This window comes from Solanum verrucosum, unplaced genomic scaffold (genome assembly GCF_900185275.1).
Source record: "Solanum verrucosum unplaced genomic scaffold, falcon-dt-bn FXZP01000239.1, whole genome shotgun sequence".
In the NCBI taxonomy this organism is placed as follows: Eukaryota; Viridiplantae; Streptophyta; class Magnoliopsida; order Solanales; family Solanaceae; genus Solanum; species Solanum verrucosum.
The window spans coordinates 2,096,176-2,118,681 of NW_026020009.1; the positions used below are offsets into that span (position 1 = coordinate 2,096,176).

General features: G+C 34.0%; 1 protein-coding gene and 2 pseudogenes across 1 annotated transcript in view; all 3 read left to right on the forward strand.

Annotated features, from left to right (window-relative positions):
* Positions 1 to 22,506, forward strand: part of LOC125819829 (protein ANTHESIS POMOTING FACTOR 1) — a 259,792-nt gene that overhangs the window by 167,564 nt on the left and 69,722 nt on the right.
* LOC125819789 (SKP1-like protein 1A) lies at positions 1,896 to 2,208 on the forward strand (annotated as a pseudogene).
* LOC125819786 (SKP1-like protein 11) lies at positions 20,486 to 20,940 on the forward strand (annotated as a pseudogene).

The window sequence follows — 22,506 nt, forward strand, 5'->3', positions numbered from 1 at the left end:
TGGATTGTACTTCTAATGTCCTCCCCTTGTCTAATGTTGATGGCAAAACAATGACCAAAGTGATTCAATATTGGAAGAAACATTTGGAAGAAGGTGTTACAGAAGATCAGTTAAAGAGTTTTGATCAAGATTTCTTGAAGATGAGCCAATCAGAATTAGTTGGTGTTCTCTTGGCTGCTAATTTTTTTGATGATAAGTAGTTGAAGGAGGTAATAATCCAAGAATTTGCTGATATGATCAAAGGGAAACCAATAGAGGAAATACGTGAAGTATTTTGTATCGTGAATGATTATACTCCAAAGGAAGAGGAGGAGGTCCGTAGAGAGAATGCTTGGGCTTTTGAATGATTTTTATAATATTTCAGTTATTTCCTTAGCTATATCCTATTTTTATTGTTATTTTATTTCTGTTAGTTCTATCTCATGTTGTTCCTTTTTGAAGAAATATTGCTCAGTTTTGAATGATTTATAAATTATGTTGGAAAGAAATTAAAGCTTGTTATGTTATTTGAGAAAAAAAATATTATACTTTTAGATACGTTATTCACTCAAATCTCCTCTAAATAGTCCTAAATTATATATATATATATGTCTAAGAAACTTTTGATGTTTTAATTCTTTTAATATATTGTATATTCACTAGAAATGATTAATTCACATTCGACAGATTAAATTATAAATTTGAGGTTGGATCCATTTTAATAACAGATTTCAATAGATATCCGATTCAAACAATTTAGATTACATGACCTCCTCCGTTACCCCATACAACTATGGTTGGATGATAGAAATATTAAATGGTTGAAATGAAGTTATAGCAGTGAAGCCGGCGGCGGTGAAGAGGAGGAAAAAGGTTGGATTTACAGTAGTCCAACATACATTAACAATTGAAAATGTAAATAGAATTTTTTGTTAAAAAAATAGAATGAGAAATAAATGAAAATAAAATTAAAAAATAATTGGCATGTGGTAGGTAATAGTTGGTGTGTATGCACTTTCTTTCTTATACGTGAGATTGACTGAAATCCGGGATATTCTTACCACATTTGAATTATTTAAGGGAGTGCTATGACCTTTGCAAAGTCCCAGTGTCTTTTAAAAAATGTGTTATAGTTGAATGGGGTAATGATGCATTTTCTCTCAAAATCATAAGACCTAGAATAGTCTCTCCACTTATATCGTTCGCGTTGGGAGGACAATTAACATACAAACAAAATAATATGATGAACGTTACTTCCTCCGTCTCATAATAAATATTAGACTTTTCTCTGTACATGTCTTTTTAAAAAATCATGAATAAGAAGGTTAGTTGGAAAGAAATTAAAGTTAGTTATATTATTTGAGAAAATTAGGTAGAGTCTTAATTTCCCTCTTGTTTAGGGTATAAAAAAGAAAACTCAATGATAGCTTAAAGATGTGTCTACAACTATTCAAACACCATTCTCCAAAGTTATAATAACTTCAGGTTTTACAAGAAGATACACAACAAAAGCGTTCTTTTACCTATCACTATCTTCATATCTGTTACATATGTTCTGAGTGATAAAGATTGGATTTTTCAAACACCCATTAACTCCAATTACAATAAATTTTCCTGTTTTTAAGCAATAGTCTCCATAAATATTCCCATGAACTTTTTTTTTCCTGTTTTGACTTCCTACTTCAACTAGAACAATGAAAACCCAATGTTCTATAAATTAAGCCCTTCAAACCTCTCAGACATTATAATCATTCAAATCTCCTTTCGATAATATTCTCAACAAAAACAAATTAACATCTCTTATTCAAATTTATTTTTATCATCATGTCATCTTTAACAAAGTTCTTCAGACTTGCGATGGTAAGGTGTTTGTACTAGACGAGGCGATAACCATAAGGTCACAAGCTATCAAGAATATGGTTGAAGATGATTGTGTTTCAAACGTCATTCCCCTGCCTTATGTCCATAACAAAACAATGACCAAAGCGGTCGAATACTGGAAGAAACATTCAGAGGAAGGTGTCTCCAAAGACATGTTGATGGATTTTGACAAGGCTTTTGTAAAGGTGCTCCACTTGATTTTGTATGATCTTATCTTAACTGCTAATTTCCTTAACGATAAGGAGATATTGGATATGATATGTCAAGAAGTTGCCGATAGGATTAAATGATTTTACTCCAGAGGAAGAAGAAGAGATCCGTAAAGACAATGCTTGGGCTTTTGAATGATTTTATAACACTAGTGTTATTTTTAATTTCTGTCTTTTAAAAAAAATTGAATTAGAACTGTCTTGTTAGAAAAGAAATTAAAGCTATTTATATTAAATTTGGAAAAAAATATTCATCCAAATGGTTGAAAGATGAATTTGATATCTCAAAAAGAAATATTTACATTTTTTTTTTATAATTTTGAGTTATTTTCGTTCAAAGCATATCCAATTGACTAGATATAATGAAGAATTGTTGGAAGAATGTACATATTAAGCGCTACAGTCTGAGTGAGGTCTTCATAGGTGCGGATTCAAATTGATTGAACTTTCATGCGGATATTAAACACTAGGTGATTTTTTTTTAAAAATAAATAAATAATGAAGGACGTATTTATGTATCATCATTCTTTTTACACAATATATAGTGCATCTTGTAGGGTAATAATGGATGTACTTAACATATTACAACAAAGGAAATCAATTATTACCATTATTATGAAATTATACTTGTAATACGCTAAATTTTAGGACAATATTTACTACGGTTTCTCAAGTAAATGTATCATTGACCAAAAATTAATTAAATGGCTGTATGTATATGTAATATATCGATATTTTATAAATAGTGTAAGATTGTATAAATGTATGATTTATAACTACATATTAAATATGTATAAATAATCACAAACACAGATATATAATATTTATACATTACAACTCATCTTCCTCACGAGTTGAATTTTTTTTCCAATACCAACTAGCTCAAATCTCCTCTAAATAGTCCAAAATTATAGATATAAGAAAATTTTGATGTTTTAATTCTTTTAATATATTATATATTCACTAGCAATGATCAATTCACATTTACAACATATCAATTTTAAATCTTGAGGTTTGAAACGTTTTAATGAAAGATTTCAATGGACATCCGATTCAAATCTACACTAAACAATCCTAAAATTTAGATATCCTGAGCTCCTCTCCATATTTCTATTCTTTAGATATATAATTCACTCGAAATAATACAACTGCGAAGATGTCAAATTTTATTATTTAAACTTACTCAAGTGTTCGGAGAAGCTTTGAGTAGACACAAATATAATTAATAAATAATCAAATGGGCATTCTATTGATTACTTAATGACCAGATAGAGATTCTTGGTAATTAACTGAAAATCATGCTATTTTTTCTATTAGAACATTTGACCAAATTGTCATTCTACTTAATTATTCCAATTTATTATATCTAGTAATAACATATCTTTTGAATTAAAATATAAAATAATGAAATTTGAATTGCAATACAATTTTTTTTGTTGAAAGATAATAGTTTATTACTTTTAAGTTTATACTTTCAAAAAGAATTAATTGTAAGAGTAAATGGGGAAAATGTATTTTATTTATCTCAATTAATAATTTAGGACAACTATTTTCAATAATGTGGATAACTATATGGAACCGAGGGACTGGGGAGTACTAGATTAATTAATTATTTTAGTTTTTGATTACTTTTGTTGAAAATGTAGTCAAACACAACGATATGAGTGATCTTCCAATAGATGATTAAAGTGTCACATCTCACAATTTGAAATAACTAGGAAGAAGCTAATAATTGGAAATAGTCAATTTTGGAAAGAATGAAAATCTGAAAAATTTGTTTAAGTTAGGAAAAGTTGAGTTTTGATCAACTTCAAACGGCCATAACTCCTAGGTCTAGATGAGTTAGGTGTACTTCCAGATATGGTTGGAAAGCTCTTGGAATGATCTTTCTAACGCCGCCGAGTTTGCACGATTTTGAGTTCGTATGAGTAAGTTATGCCCTTTGGAAGTTGGGCTGTTGGAATAAGGAAAGTCCAATCCGGATTTTGGAAGGGTAATTTAGTCTTTTCCTTACCTAATTATTCTAATTTATTTTTAGAGTTTAATTGGGGTAAAGTCAGATATTAGTCAGTTTTAGAAAAGTGAATTTCAAGCTAGGGCTTAGAGAAGAGGAAAAAAGAGGAGACAAGAGGAGAAAGGAGAAGAACTTTCAAGATTCGTCGATTTCGTCAAGGATAGCTTGTGGATTTCGTCGGGGGTGATCCCTACAAGGTATGTGAGATCACATAGCATTGAGTTAGTTCACCCACGCTCCAATCATGATTTAATTCAACGAATTTAAGTCTTTGAAAGTTTAGAAATTGAGTTCTTGATGAACATTGTTGAAGGTTTTTCTTGAATTCTTGTGGGTTGTGTTCATTGAAGTTTCTTGTGATTTGATTCATGTTTCCGGGTGAAATTTGGGTTTGAATCTATCATATATTGAGGGTATAAATGATCCTAAGTGTTTGGGGAAAGAACCATTGAAGTTTAGAGGGTTTAGAGTTGAAAAACGGAGAAGAAAAGTCGTCAAACACCTGGGGAAGGGGGTGGGGCATCGCGCCCCAAAAGGGGATCTAAAGTTTACCCCTTGGGGTGACGCGCCAGCCAGCGTGCCCCAACATGTTCTCTGAAGTTTGAGGGCTGGCGCCCCGCGCTTCTCAGTGCGCCAGGGACGCCAGTTCTCCCCATTTCTTCCCCATCTTTTCGTACTTGTTCCTTAGCAATGTACCTATGTTTTCTAGTTGATTCCAACACTCTAAGGTAAATCTAAACATCATGAAATCATCCATAAATATGAGATCATGAACCTTGAATCCATAATCCAATTCAAGGAAAGTTAGGATCAAAAGTCAAGAAAAGTTAAGAGTCAAGTCTAAAAGTTAAGAAGCAAGTCAAAGCAAAGTTTATAAAGTTTTCAAAAGTCTTTAACGAATGTTTTAACTTTGTTTTAAGACTTAAGTTTCAAGTTAAGCAAAGACTAATGAGTTGAGTTCATTCTCAAAAAGCGATAAGGGAACTAAGTATTCCCAAAGAGTTTATAAATGTTTTCACATTTGAGCAAGAAAAGGAAACATCGATTTCAAGAGAGCTTTTAAGCTAAGTTTTGAGTAATTATCTCAAACCCAAGAAAGAAGTTTGTTTTAAAAACATATGAGCTAAGTATATTTTAGGAGTAGTATTGAGCACCGATATGGGGATGCGAGTTCATATTAACTCAAGTCTCCATAAACCATCTGATCATCATGGGTAGTAAAGGATCATATTTTTTAGATGACTCCTTAAGATGCTTTTAGCACAGACTAGTGGAACCAATAAGTTAAGCGTTCTATATGACGGCAAAGTATAGGACAGTTCTGGCAGCATGGGCAAGACGATGTATCACCACTTAGGCTCATAGTGGTGGTTGTCGGTTAGAGAATCTCCCACATAAACTATATTACTTTGTTATATGAGTAAAGTTGAGTTTGTTATTGCATTTTCTTTAACGAACTAAGTTGATTTTTACCGTTTTATAAAGCTTTTCATAAATTGCATGTGTCTTATTGCTTTATTTTGAGTTAAGTTATTTAGGGGATGAGTAAAGCCAAGGTAAGTGCTTCTTTCTGATTTCTTCAAGCTTAAGTTATGTTTAGCATTCCAACTCGCATACTCATACATTCAATGTACTGATGCCATTTGACCTGCATCTTATTATGATGCAAATGCAGGTAACCAGGATCAACATCCAGCGCCTCTTGATCCAGTTTGAGCACTCAGAGTCTTGTGGTGAGCCTCCTTGCTTCCGGAGGATCCCTTTTATTGCTTTCAATTTTATTATTAGTTCATTAGGATGTCATGGGCCTGTCCCGACATCCATCTCAGTTGTTTAGAGGCTTCATAGACAGACAACCAGTTAGTTAAACTCATTCGTCACTACTTTATTATTGGTTTATGTTTTTGAGACTTGAGGTTTCCATTTTGGCCAAGTTGAATGTTGACTTTTAAACATTCTAAGTTATGATATTATTCAAGTGAGCATAGTGCTTTTGATCATTATAAATATGCATACAGTCTTCCGTTGAGTAAGTAAGCCAGGCCAAGGGTTCGCTTTGGGCCAACAATGGTTCTCGAGTGCCAGCAACGTACAGGGTGTAGGTAAAGGAATACTGAATTCAGAACTTTCCCCGTAACTTTTAATTAAATTCATTATCCTAATAATCTGAGACAATTTATGTAGATTTTGCAAAGAAAATTTATTAAACTTTCAAAAAAGGAAAAATAATAACTTTTAATCTATGTAATATATTACTTTCCATGTTCCTGTTACAATTTTGGAAAGTAATTAAAATTTAATGCACTATAAAGACCAAGCTAGCCTCATATATTGAAACCATTCATTTATACCTCTCTCCATTTTTTTTACCATGTCTTCAGAAAAACTCATAACTCTCAAGACTAATGATGGCGAGGAATTCAAACTCGATGAGTCTATAGTTATGAGGTCACAAGTCATCAAAAATATAGTACAAGACGTGGATTGTGCTTCTAGAGTCATCCCCCTAACTAATGTTGATGGCAAAACTATGTGCAAAGTGGTTGAATATTGGAAGAAACACTCGGAGGAAGGGGTATCGAAAGAAGTATTGATGGATTTTGACAAGAACTTCGTGAAGATGGATCAGTCGGTTTTGTTTTATCTTCTCTTAGCTGCTGATTTTCTTAACGATAAGGAGATGCTGGATGTAATGTGCCAAGAAGTTGCTGATAGAATCAAATGTAAAACCCTAGAGGAAATACGTAAAGAATTTGGTATCAAGAATGATTTTACTCCAGAGGAAGAAGAGGAGAACCGTAAAGAGAATGTGTGGGCTTTGAATGCTTTTATAACGCTAGTGTTATTTTCAAGTTTTGTTCTTTTTTTTTTTTTTAGAATTTGAACTGTTTAGTTAGCAATATCTTATTTTATTTAGTTCTATCTTCTGTTGTTCTTTTTTATAGAATTGTTGTTTGTTTTTATTGATTTATAAATTTATAATTTATGGTGGAAAGAAACTAAAGTTGTTTACATTAAATTTGAAAAAGAAAACATTTGTTTAAATGGTTGAAAGATGAATTTGATATCTCAACAAGAAATAACTTTAATATTTTTAAAATATAAAATATTTATGTTACTAACACACACATTTGTGGGAGAAGAGTTGGACTGAGATATAAGGATTACTAAACAGAGAACACAAGCCATACGTTCACTTTATTAATTATCACTATTGTTAGTCTTGAAAGTGTTAAGGATCTATCAGAAACGTCTCTCTACCTCTCAAAGATAGGGATAAAATCTACATACATCTTATCCTCTTCAACCCCACTTGTGGAATTAGTATTGTTAGTCTTGAAAATTGCATTAAGGAAATAAGCTAGAGTCTTAATTTCCCACTTATTTAGGGTAAAAAAAACTTAGTGGAAGCTTAAATATGTGTGTACAATTTTTCAAACACCATGGTTAGATATTACAAAAAAAATATTTTTTTCTCCTAATTGAGATTTGGAAGGAAAAAAAAAGGCTTCCTTTTCCTAGTCTTACTCAGTCACATACATAGAGTTTAGGATTAAAGGGAAAACACCATAAGAAATACGTAAATAATTTGATATCAAGAATGGTTTTACCCCAGAGGAAGAAGAGGAGATCCGTAAAGAGAATGATTGGGCTTTTGGATGATTTTATAGTTATTTTCAATATTTGATTTTTTTAATATTAAAATTAAAACTGTCTAGTTAGCAATATCCTATTTTATTTTATTTCGTTCTATATTCTATTGTTCCTTTTTATAGAATTGCTTTTGATTTTGATTGATTTATAAATTATGTTGGAAAGAAATTAAAGTTATTTATACAAACAACTTAGGGGTCGTTTGGTAGGCCGCATTACAAGAAATGGATCATGTATTATGTAAGGTATTATTTAGTATTACGTTTGGTAGGAATTTGGGCCTATGTATAGTTAATCCATGGATTAGTTAGTAATACACATGTTATAATACCATGTGCTTAGTCTATGTAAAGACAAAAATATCCCTCAAATCATTTCAATTATTTTATTTATTTTCTTGATTTTAAGTTTATATTTGTACTAGTAAATGTATTTAAATAAATTAGCTTACAAATTATTTAGAGAGAGTTGTTTGTTACTAAATAAATCTAATACAAATCAATACAAATTCGAAATGTGAGTTGTTTATTTGTATATGAAATTTGTGATCTTAATTGAATATATATATATATATATATATATATATATATATATATATATATATATATATATTTGTGTGATTTTCTAATTATTTGTATTTTGAACAATATAAAAAGTTACATACATATTAAAACTACAACTTGCAATTTTTCTTAACGATAAGGAGATATTGGATTTGATCCTAGTAAACATAGACATAATTAGTAAATGATCAAATGGTCATTCTATTGTTTTAGTTTTCAATTACTTTTGTTGGAAATGTAATCAAACATAATGATTTTAATAACTGTCAAAAATGACTGATCTTCTAGTTGATGATTAAAATGATGAGTTTCGAACTTTCCTAGTAACTTTTAATTATATCATTATGCTAATAATCTAAGACTGAATATGTAGATTTTGTAAAGCAAATTAATTGAACTTCAAAAAAGGAAAAATAATAAGTTTTGGTCTATTTAATATTTTTCTTTCCATATTCCTACCACAACTTTGGAAAGTAATTAAAATCTAATACACTATAAAAGACCAAGCTAGCCTCATGTATTGAAATCATTCATTCATAGATTTCTCCATTTTCTTCGTCATGTCTTCAAAAAAGCTCATAACTCTTAAGACTAGCGACGGCGAGGAATTCAAACTTGGCAAGTGTGTAGCTGTAAAGTCAGAAGTCATCAAGAACTTAGTACAAGACGTTGATTGTACTTGTAATGGCATCCCCTTGCCTAATATTGATGGCAAAACAATGACAAAAGTGGTAAAATATTGGAAGAAACATTCAGAGGAAGGTTGTAACGACTGGGTTCCGTTGTTATAGAAATGCCAACGGGGGAAAATTTGGGGCCGAAAAAACTTTTTCGTAGTATTTAGATTTTCACAACCTTGTCCAGATTTGGAGGAAATCGGAGTCATTGAGGTGTAGAGAAATCTGGTAGCAATCGGGTGAATCATTCAGATTTTGATTGTGTGGGTAGTTAGATAACTTGTTAAGGAATCCGTACGACTTTACAGAATTAAATTTGGATGAGTAGATCTCCAGGAATTGATCTTAGCGTGAAAGGTATTTTCTGAGCGTTGTAGAATTGAGGTGTGTTGTGGAATGCAGATTTGGAATTCTTTGAAATAACTTTTTGTTTCATTTTGGCTACTTTGGCGGGTGTTTCTGCCGCTTTGGCGGGGACTCGATGGTGGGGTGGTAGCCGCTGTGGTGGGCGAGACGGGACTTGAATATTTAATTAGCTCACTGGTTTGAAAATGCCGCTCTGGTGGGACTTTATGTCACTCTGGCGCCGCCGCTATAGCGGAATGAGGGCCGCTGTGGCGGGCCAGACGCGACCTAATGTCGTTAATAAACCCCTAAACGACCTTATTTGGCACTTTTTGACTTTTAGAGCTAAGGAACGAACCCTTGGCAATTTCTACTCATTTTCCACCATTCTTAAGGCTAAAGGTATGCTTTTAACTCCCCGAATCCGTTTTTTGATCCGTAGAACGTAATAGAATGGGTTAATATTGATGGGGTAGGGTTTTGTTATAGATTCTATGGTGGAAACAACCCTAAATTGGATAGTTGGGATCATGAGTTTGATCTAGGGTTCATAGATTTGTTAGCAATTCGGGTAATTAGTAATTGTTTATTGATTCACGTATTGTATTGATTGTTTGTAGACCAAGAACAAGCGGAATGAATCCGGAAAGGAAATGATCAAGTTTCTTAGGGTTTCAAGCTTGTTTCGAGGTAGGTGATGGTTGTGATTCTATGATTGTGTGATGTTTGTTTGGTCTTGCTTCATTATGATACTTGTATATGTATGAATGTTGCAATGTTGATCACACTTGTTGTAAATGAGATAGATGAATGATGATTGCCATGAAATCATGATGTAAATGTATGATCTTGGTGATGTATTTCTGATTGTGATTATGGATGGGATCGGTTGCCACATTGCGACATAACTAACTTGGATTGGTTGCCATGTTCCGACATAAATATGGGATCGGTTGCCACGTTCTGGCATAATATTAGGGTCGGGTACCACGTTCCGGTATGCTAACTATTTGGGTTTAGGTTCCGTGAGAGGACCAATGATTTGTTATAAATGTATATTGATGAGCATGTTAATAATATTGTTGATGTTGATATATATGCATGTGATTATAATGTTGTTTGACTTGCTTATGTTACACTAGTGGGATAGCCGCGTGATCTTAGTAGTACACTGTGGTTGTGTACTGATTCTGGATTTGCTCTTATATTTGTTGAGTACAAGGCATCCTCAATCGGCTATTGACAGACCTCGCTTAGGAGATTAGAGATCGTCGCACCGAATTCAAGGGTGAGCCAAATCTTCTGGGCTGCCACTGAATTCTCTTTCGCCGATGTCCACCATTTTTAAGACTTAGACATTTGTTTAGTTAGTTGATTAGTTTATTAGTTGGGGTTGTGACCCATCCTATTTAGACTTGTTATTTCGTTGGTAGTTTTGGTACATTGACTTTCAAGTTTTAGGTTGTTTCTTCTGCATTTGTTTAGTATAGTTCTTTGGATTTCCTGTTAAAGTTTATGAGAACTTCATTAATTAGATATTTAATCTGTTTTCATAGTTTAAATGCCTTAGTTTTGGTTTAGTTGTTTGTTTTGAGTTGTAGTAATGGTTCTCCCACCAGAGGGTTAGTGCGGGTGCCAATCACGACGGTTTGGGTCGTGACAATTTGGTATCAGAGTGTAGGTCTCGATGTACCGAAACGAGTCTAATAGAGTCTCACGGAATGGTACATGAATGCCTTTACTTTTCTTCGAGAGGCTATAGGACTTTAGGAAATCTCTCTATTTTTCTCTTGTCTCCTTTCGTGCTATAACTTGATTCCAATTTGTATCTGTCTATTCTAATTGGTATCTAACCTCCTTCACTCTTCTATCTGTAGATGGTTAACACTAGATTCAACGACGTCACGTTCGTAGCTCCCGTCAATGCTCAGATTGAGGAATCTCTAGCGAGAGGTTGCGGTCGAGGCAGGGGTAGCGGAAGAGCTAGGGACAGAGGTCGTGGAAGAGTAGCACCCGCCGTGAATGAGGTACCTATCGAGGACGTGCCTGTGAATGAGAACCCTTCTGTGCAGCATGAAGAGATAGAGGAGAATATGGATGCTGAGGATGTTGAAAAGATTGGACAAGATGAAGAGGTACCGGTTGGAACTACATGTACTCCTCCTTTGGACCCAGTGTTAGCCTAACAGATCATGTCGTTCTTGAAGGGATTGGCTGGTCCTGGAGTGCTTCCATCTGGCCAAGCAACTCAAGCTCCCTCTAATCCCTCTGTTGCTAGCACTGTGCCCTAGACGGGTGGAATGGGAGGTCATGATGCTTTCTTCCGTCCTTTGTTTGGTTCTGTTATGACAGGAAATGAGCATGACATGCTGACTAAGTTTCTGAAGCTTAAGCCTCCGGTATTTCTTGGTTCTGAGACTGAAGATGCTTATGAGTTTATCTTAGACTGTTATGAGAGGCTGCATAAATTGGGTATTGTTCACTAACATGGGGTCGAGTTCGTATCCTTTCAACTTCAAGGTGAGGCCAAGCAATGGTGGAGAGCTTATATGGAGTGCAGATCTTCTACTTTACCTCCATGCACTTGGACCCAATTTCATGCTTTGTTTCTAGAAAAGTATGTGCCTAGAACTTTGAGGGATTGCAAGAAGGATGAGTTTATGGCCTTAGAGAAAGGTGGTATGTATGTGGATTCTTATGAGACCAAGTTCCATTCCTTATCTAAATATGTTATGCAGTTGGTTACTACTGAGGAAGAGAGGATCCAGTTATTTATTTGAGGTTTGACTCTGAGTTGCAAGTATTATATGTTCATATGACTTTTGCAGGGAGGATTTTTAATGAGGTTACTAACTATGTTAAGAAAGTGGAAGGGGTAAGGCGAAAAGGGCCAAGAACTCGAGTAACTTTCAAGGTTCTTATGCTAGGGCATCCGAAAGGCCAACGCGTGCGGCCAAGCCAATTCAGTCTGCTATGCTCGCCTCTACATGTAATTATTTGGGAACTCCATCTAATAATTTTCAGGATAGCCAGAGAGTCGCGCCTTCGACGGGCAACAGACCATCCTTTGATCGTATATGTTATAACTGTGGAGAACTTGGGCATATGAGGAGAGATTGTCCCCACCCACGTGTGTTAGGCCCCGTACATCAACAGTCTAGAGCAGTGGTACCCGTGGGGAATGGTAATAATGGTAGAGGGCGTCCACAAGGTGGGTGAGGAGGTAATCAGCGAGGCCGTGGAGGTAGAGGAAATGGTAATGGTAATGCGGGCAGAGGTAATGTGCAACCAGAAAGGGAAGTGGCTCGTCAAGATGATAGAGGCCAATGTTATACTTTTCCAGGCAAGAATGAGGCAGAGATATCTGACGTGGTGATCACATGAACTATTCTTGTCTGTGACCGGATGGATAATGTGTTATTTAATCCGGGTTCCACTTATTTTTATATATCTGTGCGGTTTGCCTCCGAGTTTGATGTGATTTGTGATGTACTTGATGCCCCTATCCATGTTTCTACCCCATTTGGAGAGTCAGTCATAGTCACCCATGTCTATCGTGCTTGTCCTATTTTGTTTATGGGTTTTCAGACTTGGGCTGATCTGGTGATTTTGGATATGGCTGATTTTGATATTATCTCCTATTATGTTGTGTTAAATTGTAATACTAAGTCTGTAACTCTAGAAATTCTGGGAAGGGAAAAATTAGAGTGGGATGGGGTGTACAAGCCTAAGCAAGTTAAGATCATATCCTCCATTCGGGCTAGGAAACTGGTAGGGCAGGGTTGTTTAGCTTACTTGGCTCATATCCGGGATGTTGAGGTAGAGTCTCTATCTATTGAGTCTATTCCTATGGTTTCAGAATTTAGAGAAGTATTTCGAATTGATTTGTCTGGTATGCCTCTGGATAGAGACATATATTTTTGTATTGATTAGGAGCCTGGTACACGTCCCATCTCTATTCCTCCATATTGCATGGCTCCGACAGAATTAAGAGAGCTTAAGTCTCAAATCCAAGAGCTTCTTGATATTCGACCTAGTACGTCCCCGTGGGGTGCCCAAATTTTGTTTGTTAAGAAAAATAATGGTAGTATGAGAATGTGTATAGATTACCGTCAATTGAATAGGGTCACTATTCGAAACAAGTATCCCTTGCATTGAATATATGATCTTTTTGACCAATTGCAAGGTGCATCAGTCTTCTCCAAAATTGATTTAAGGCCTGGTTACCAATAATTAAAAATTAGGCCTGAAGATGTGCCCAAGACAACATTTAGGACTCGTTATGAGCACTATGAATTCCTAGTTATATCCTTTGGTTTGACTAATGTGCCTGCAACTTTTATGAGTTTGATGAATGGGGTGTTCAAACCATTTCTTGATTCGTTTGTGATAGTCTTCATTGATGATATTTTGGTCTATTCAAAAAGTGAGGTAGAGCATGCCGACCATATTCGTATTGTTCTGGGTGTTCTTAGGAAACAAAGGTTGTATGCTAAATTTTCTAAGTGTGAATTTTGGTTGACTTCGGTTGCATTTTTGGGTCATGTAGTTTCGAAAGAAGGGGTAATGGTAGATCCTCAAAATATTGAGGCGGTTAAAAATTGGGTTCGGCCTAACTTTGTGACGGAAGTTACGAGTTTTGTGGGGCTCGCTAGCTATTATCGTCGATTTGTTAAGACTTTTGCTTCCATTGCTACTTACTTAACTAATTTGACCAAAAAAGGAGATACCATTCGAATGGACTGAAAAATGTGAGGAGAGCTTTCAAAAGCTCATGACTCTTTTGACCATCGCACCTATCCTAGAATAACTGGTTGAAGGTAAGGATTTTATAGTTTATTGTGATGCTTCTCATTCTGGATTGGGCGCTGTGTTAATGCAGGTAAAGAATGTTATAGCCTATGCGTCGCGCCAATTGAAGGTGCATGAGAGAAATTATCCAACCCATGATTTGGAGTTGGCGATGGTAGTATTTGCTCTAAAGATCTAGTGGCATTATCTTTATGGTGTTAAGTGTGAAGTGTTTACTGATCATCATAGTTTACAACATGTGTTCATTTAAAAGGATCTAAATTTGAGACATCGGCGATGGATGGAGTTACTCAAAGATTATGATGTGACCATTCAATACCATCGGGTAAGGCTAATGTTGTGGAAGACGCCTTGAGTCGAAAAGCGGTAAGTATGGGTAGCTTAGCTTACTTAAGTGTAACCAAACGTCCTTTGGCTAGGGAAATTCAGACATTGGAGTCTAAATTCATGCAGTTGGGCATCTCAGAAAGAGGTGGGGGTGTTAGCTAGCATTGAAACTAAGGCCACATTCATTGAGGAGATCAAGGCCAGACAATTTGAGGATGAAAATTTGAAGGAACTCAAGGAGAAGATGGAGAATGTTAATGCACAAGAGACCACTCTTGATGTAGATGGTGTACTCAGTGTTAAAAGGGAGGATTTGTGTTCCTCGAGTTGATGGCTTGATTAAAAAATTGTTGGCAGAATCTCATGGTTTGAGATATTCTATTTATTCGGGGGTGACCAAGATGTATAGAGATCTGAAGCGAATTTTTGGTGGTCGGGCATGAAGAAAGACATAGCGGAGTTTGTGGCGAAGTGTTAAAATTGTCAACAAGTGAAGTATGAACATCAAAGTCCTGCAAGTTTATTTCAGAGAATGTCAATTCTGGAATGGAAGTGGGAAATAATAGCTATGGATTTTGTGGTTGGTCTACCCAAGACTTTGGAGAAGTTTCATTCTATTTGGGTAGTGGTTGATAGATTAACCAAGTCAGCCCATTTTATTCTGGTAAGAATAGATTATAATGATGAATAAATGGCTATGATTTATGTGAAAGAGATAGTGAGGTTGCATGGAGTGCCCCTATCTATCATCTCAGACCGTGGTACCCAATTCACATCCAAGTTTTGGAGGAAATTACATGATGAATTGGGCAATCAACTCACTTTTAGTACATCCTTCCATCCACAAACGGATGGACAATCTGAGAGAACTATTTAAGTGTTGGAAGACATGTTGAGGGCACGTGTGATCGATTTTGGAGGGCATTGAGATAAATTCATACCTTTATGTGAGTTATACTATAATAATAGTTATCACTCCAGCATTGATATGACACCATTTGAGGCATTATATGGGAGGGGATGTAGATCACCCATAGGTTGGTCTGAGGCTGGAGATTTGAAACCTTTGGGGGTTGATTTAGTGAAGGATGCTCAAGATAAGGTAAGGAGTATTCAAGCTAAGCTTCTAGCAGCCTAGAGTAGACCGAACAAGTATGCGGATCATAAGGTAAGAGACATGGAATTTCAGACTGGTGAGAATGTTCTTCTTAAGGTATCACCCATGAAAGGGGTGATGAGATTTGGTAAGAAAGGTAAGCTAAGTCTTAGATACATTGGACCCTTTGAGGTTCTTGAACGTGTGGGGGACAGTAGCGTATAGATTGTCCCTACCTCCAAATCTATCAAGTGTTCATCCGGTATTTCATGTGTCTATGTTGAAGAGATATCATGGTGATAGAAATTATATCATTAAGTAGGACTCAATTGTGTTAGACAAATACGAGGAAGAACCGATTGCTATTCTTGATCGTGATGTGCGTAAGTTGAGGACCAAGGAGATTAAGTTCATGAAAGTTCAATGGAAGCATCGTCCAATTGAAGAAGCTACTTGGGAGACCGAGAGGGACATGTGAGACAAGTATCCCAGTTGTTCGTCGAATCATGTACTACTTCATTCTTTCCTTAGCCTACTTTTCCTAAGTTTTATCACTTGGGGATGAGTGATGGATAAATTGGTATCTATTGTAACGATCGGGTTTCGTCGTTATAGAAATGCCAACGGGTGAAAATTTGGGGTCGAAAAAACTTTTTCGTAGTATTTGGATCGTCCTAACCTTGTCCAGATTTGGACGAAATTGGAGTCATTGAGGTGTAGGGAAATCTGGTAGCAATTGGGTGAATCATTCATGATTTTGTTTATTTGGGTAGTTAGATAACTCGTTAAGGAATCCGTACGAATTTACGAAATTAATTTCGATGAGTAGATCTCCGGGAATTGATCTTAGCGTGAAAGGCATTTTCTGAGCGTTGTAGAATTGATGTGTGTTGTGGAATAGGGATTTGGAATTCTTTGAAATAACTTTCTGTTTCGTTTTGGCTGCCTTGGCGGGGATTTCTTTCGCTTTGGCGGGAACACTGTGGTGGGGTGGTGGCCGTTGTGGCGGACGAGACGGGACTTGAATATTTAATTAGCTCACTGGTTCGAAAATGCCGCTCTGGCGGGACTTTATGTCGCTTTGACACCGCCGCTACTGCGGGATGAGGGCCGCTGTGGTGAGCCAGACGCGACCTAATATCATTAATAAACCCCTAAACTACCTTATTTGACACTTTTTCGACTTTTAGAGCTAAGGAACGAACCCCCGTCAATTTCTACTAATTTTTCACCATTCTTGAGGCTAAAGGTAAGCTTTTAACTCCGCGAATTCATTTTTTGATCCCTAGAACGTAATATAATGGGTTAAAGTTGATGGATGAGGGTTTTGTTATAGATTTTATGGTGGAAACAACCCTAAATAAGATAGTTGAGATTATGGATTTGATTTAGGGTTCAGAGATTTGTTAGCAATTCGGGTAATTAGTAATTGTTTATTGATTCCCATATTGTCTTGATTGTTTGTAGACCAAGAACAAGCGGAACAAATTCGAAAAGGAAATGATCAAGTTTCTTAGGGTTTCAAGCTTGTTTCGAGGTAGGTGATGGTTGTGATTCTATGATTGTGTGATGTTTGTTTGTTCTTGCTTCATCATGATACTTGTATATGTATGAATGTTGCAATGTTGATCACACTTGTTGTAAATGAGATAGATGAATGATGATTGCCATGAAATCATGATGTAAATGTATGATCTTGATGATGTACTTGTGATTGTGAGTATGGTGTGTGAATGGGATCGGTTGCCACGTTCCGACATAACTAACTTGGATCTGTTGCCACGTTCTGACGTAAATATGGTATTGGTTGCCACGTTCCGGCATAACATTGGGATCGGGTACCACGTTCCGGTATGCTAACTGTTTGGGTTTGGGTTCCGTGATAGGACCAATGATTTGTGATAAATGTATATTAATGAGCATGTTGATAATATTGTAGATGTTGATATATATGTATGTGATTATAATGTTGTTTGACTTGCTTATGTTACACTAGTGGGATAGCCGCGTGATCCTACCAGTACACTGTGGTTGTGTACTGATTTTGCACTTGCTCTTATTTTTGTTGAGTACATGGCATCTTCAAACAGCTATTGACAGACCTTGCTTAGGAGATTAGAGATCGTCGCATCGAATCTAAGGGTGAGCCGAATCTTCCGGGCTGCCATGGAATTCTGCTTCTCCTATGTCCACCATTTTCGGACTTAGACATTTGTTTAGTTAGTTGATTAGTTCATTAGTTGGGGTTGTGACCCTTCCTGTTTAGACTTGTTATTTCGTTAGTAGTTTTGGTACATTGACTTTCAGGCTCTAGGTTGTTTCTTCTGCATTTGTTTAGTATAGTTCTTTAGATTTCCTATTGAAGTTTATGAGAAATTCATTAATTAGTTATTTAATATGTTTTCGTAGTTTAAATGCCTTAGTTTTGGTTTAGTTGCTTGGTTTGAGTTGTAGTAATGGTTCTCCCACCGGAGGGTTAGTGTGGGTGCCAATCACGACGGTTTGGGTCGTGACAAAGGTGTTACGGAAGTTCAGTTAATGAATTTTGATCAGGATTTCTTGAAGATGAGCCACTCAAAATTATTTGATGTTCTCTTGGCTACTAGATATCTTGATGATAAGCAGTTGGAGGAGGTAATAATCCAAGAATCTTTTGATAGGATCACAGGGAAAACACTAGAGGAAATACGTGAAGTATTTGGTATCGTGAATGATTATACTCCAAAGGAAGAGGAGGAGGTCCGTAGAGAGAATGCTTGGGCTTTTAAATGATTTTATAATATTCTGTTATTTCCTTTGCTATATCCTATTTTTATTTTATTTCTCTTAGTTCTATCCTCTGTTGTTCCTTTTTGAAGAAATATTGTTCGATTTTGAATGATTTATAAATTAATGTTGGAAAGAAATTAAAGCTAGTTGTATTATTCAAAAAAGAACATTCATTCAAATGGTGGAAAGATGAATTTGATATATCAAAAAGAAGTATCTAAATTTATTCTTTCAATAAATTTGAGTTCTTTTCTTTTAAAGCATATCCAATAGAAATGATATGTTTTCTTGATTTATTCCCATAATTTAAATTCTAGAAAGCCTCTTAACATAGATTTTTCTTTGAAGTTACACATAAACAACAAAAATAATTTTTGGTACTCGGGAATCCTCCCATGAAAGACTATTAAAATTGCAAAACTAATATTGAGATTATCTAGTTAAAATTATACTTTCATTTTATCTTTAAAAATATTATAAAGTATCTTCATATATTGTAAGTATTTAAATAAAACAACAAAAATAGTAATAATAACGTAAGTTGGACTCTAAATTAATTATATGAAATTTCTTAAAATTCTTACTTGATTTACTAAGACAATTATCCCGACCATAATTTAACTTCATTTTCAACATCATTGAAGCAACATACATACACCATTGAACTCCTTTTAAGACAATTAGTCCGAACATAATTTAATTTTTTATATTTCTCGTTCCATTCAAATATAATTAGTTGATTGACTACGTTAAATACCTAATATATTTTAGACTACCTAGACAACTGAAATTTCATGATTTTTGACGTCCAATTCAATTTCATATAATTAATTAAAATAAGATATAAAAATCATGAAATTCCTTTTTAATACAATTTTATATGATTTAAATGTCATTTTAGAACTATACCGACGGTCCAACATTCTAAAATTGATACTAATGTATGACAATTAATAAACTATGATTCAGGGTTCTGGTGTTGGAGCTTAAAAAAGATGAATGACTTGATTGGCACAACAATACATCTTGCGGGGTAATAACAGGTGGGCTAAATATATTACAACAAAAGAAATCAATTAATACTATTGCTATGAAGTGATTTGTGTAATATTCCAAATTTTAGTACAATATTTACTAGGGCTTCTCAAGTAAATGTATCAACAGCCAAGTTTTTTATTAATTAAAATGATCTATGTGTATGTAATGTATCTATATTTTATAAATAATATATTATTGTTGGCATTTGTCTCAAAATTTATTCCGAAATGTCAAAAGTGTTGATCTAAGCTTGGTATCAGCATTACCTAAATAAAATAATCTCTGACTTTATAAATTTACTAGCACTCAACATATTCATATCAAATTAATAAATTATACGGAAAAGGGCCAAAACAATTCTTAGACTATTCAAAATGGTTTGAATATACCCCGCATTCATCTATTTGGCTAAAAATATGCCTCAATCAGCCTTTTTGACCTTTTGTTTCCTTAAAACTTCATAGATTTTTTAAAGTCATTATTATTACTATTATTTATTATGTGGCGTCTTCCTATATGTTAAAATTAAATCTCCAACCCATTAAATTTTTTCCAACCCACCCAAATCCATACACACAACCACACATGACCCAAATTCAATTAAACCTAATAATGAATCTACTCGTATCTCTTCAATCCCACTTGTGGAATTAGTATTGTTAGTCTTGAAAATCAAAGTAATAAAATCAGCTAGAGTCTTAATTTCCCACTTATTTAGGGTAAAGAATAAAATAAAATAAAATTGTGGAAGCTTAAATATGTGTTTACAACTTTTTAAACAACATGGTTAGATATTACGGAAAAAATATTTTTTCTTATAATAGAGATTTGGAAGAAAAAAAAAGGCGGCCTGCCTTTTCCTAATCTTATTCGATCACATATGGTTTAGGTAAAATTTTCACAATTTCCTAATTTGAAATTGTTTGTGCAAAACAGATTTTCCCATGAAATCTTTTTTTTCCGTTTTTGGATTCCTACTTTAACTAGAACAGTGAAAACCTAATCTTCTATAAATTAAGCCCTTCAAACCTCTCTGACATTATAATCATTCAAATCTCCTTTCAATAATATTCTCAACAAAAGCAATTTAACATCTCTTGTTCAAATATGTTTTTATCGCCATGTCTTCTTCATCAAAGTTCTTAGCTTTACAGACTTGCGATGGTAAGGAATTTGTACTGGATGAGGTGATAGCCGTAAGGTCACAAACCATCAAGAATATGGTTGAAGATGATTGTGTTTCAAACGTCATTCCCCTGCCTAATGTCGATAGCAAAACAATGACCAAAGTGCTCGAATACTGGAAGAAACATTCTGAAGAAGGCGTCTCCAAAGACATGTTGATATATTTTGACAAGGCTTTCGTGAATGTGCACCACTCGATTTTGTACGATTTTATCTTAGCTGCTAATTTTCTTAACAATAAGGAGATATTGGATATTATATGTCAAGAAGTTGCCAATAGGATTAAAGGAAAAACACCAGAAGAAATACGTATGAATTTGATATCAAGAATGATTTTACTCCAGAGGAAGAAGAGAAGATTCGTAAAGAGAATGCTTGGGCTTTTGAATGATTTTGTAACACTAAAGCTATTTTTAATTTTTTGTTCTTTTTATTTTTATTTTAGAATTAGAACTGGCTAATTACCTATATCTTATTTTATTTAGTTCTATCTTCTATTGTTCCTTTTTATATAATTGTTGTTTGAATTTTATTGATTTATAAATTTATAAATTATGTTGGAAAGAGTTAAAGCTATTTATTTAAAATTTGAAGAAAAAACTGATTGAAAGATAAATTTGATATCCCAAAAAGAAATATTCAAATTTATTTATTTTTAGTAATTTGAGTTATTTTCATTCTAAGCATATCCAATAGACTTGATAATTTTTTTTAATTAATTGACACAATTTAAATACTGGAAAATTTCTTAACATAGTCTTTCTTTGAAGTTACTCATAAAAATGATTTAAGAATTAGGGAATCCTTTAAAAGACTACTAAAAACTTAAAAACAAGAGAGAAACATTATGGAGTTTCTCTTTTGATATAAGGTTATATTGGTTTACATGTCACTTTTAAAAATTTAATAATAATGTTAATTGGTGTTAGAGCTTACAAAAAATTCGTTGACTTGATTTGGGTAAGAAGTTATATAGATTGGAAGAACGTATAGAAAAATTCTTGAAAGTAAGTGTTATAGTCCCAGTGAGATCCTACTTGGCACAAATTCAAATTAATTAAACTTTATGCAAATATTACACACTGAGTGAAAATTTATAAAATAATAATTGAAGGAACGTATATATGTATCGTCTTTATTTTGCACAATATATAGTGCATCTTGCAAGTTATTAACAGATGGGTTTAACATATTACAACAAAAGAAATTAATTATTACAATTGCTATGAAAAAATAATTGTAACACTCCAATTTTTAGGACAATATTTTCTATGGCTTCTCAAATAATTGTATCAGTGACCAAAATTCTTATTATTAAATGATTGTATGTACATGTAATGTATCGATATTTTATAAATAATGTTTTATCGTATATATGTATGATGTTCAACTATATATCATATATGTATATATGATCAGAAACATATTTATATAATATTTTATACATTGCAATGCATCTTCCTCACGAGTTGATTGTTTTTCCAATATCAACCAACTCAAATATCTTCTAAATAATCCTAAATTATAGATATGAGCAACTTTTGATGTTTCAATTCTTTTAAATATAATATATTCACTAGAAATGATCAATTCACATTTGTTGCTGATCAAATTTTAAAATTTGAGGTTTAAAACGTTTTAATGACATATTTCAATGTATATCCGATTTAAATCTCCACTAAACAATCCTAAAATGTAGATTACATGATCTCCACCAAATGGTCATTCTGTTTAATTATTCAAATTTACTATCACCATCTTCCTATCTGTAACATTTATTCTAATTGATAAAGATTGAATCTTTAAAATCCCCACTAACTCCAATTACAAGAAATTTTATATTTCTTTAAGCAATAGTCTCCATGAATAATTATGTATGTGTTTACAACTTTTCAAACATCATGGTTAGATATTACGGAAAAAATAATTTTTCTCTTAATTGAGATTTGGAAGAAAA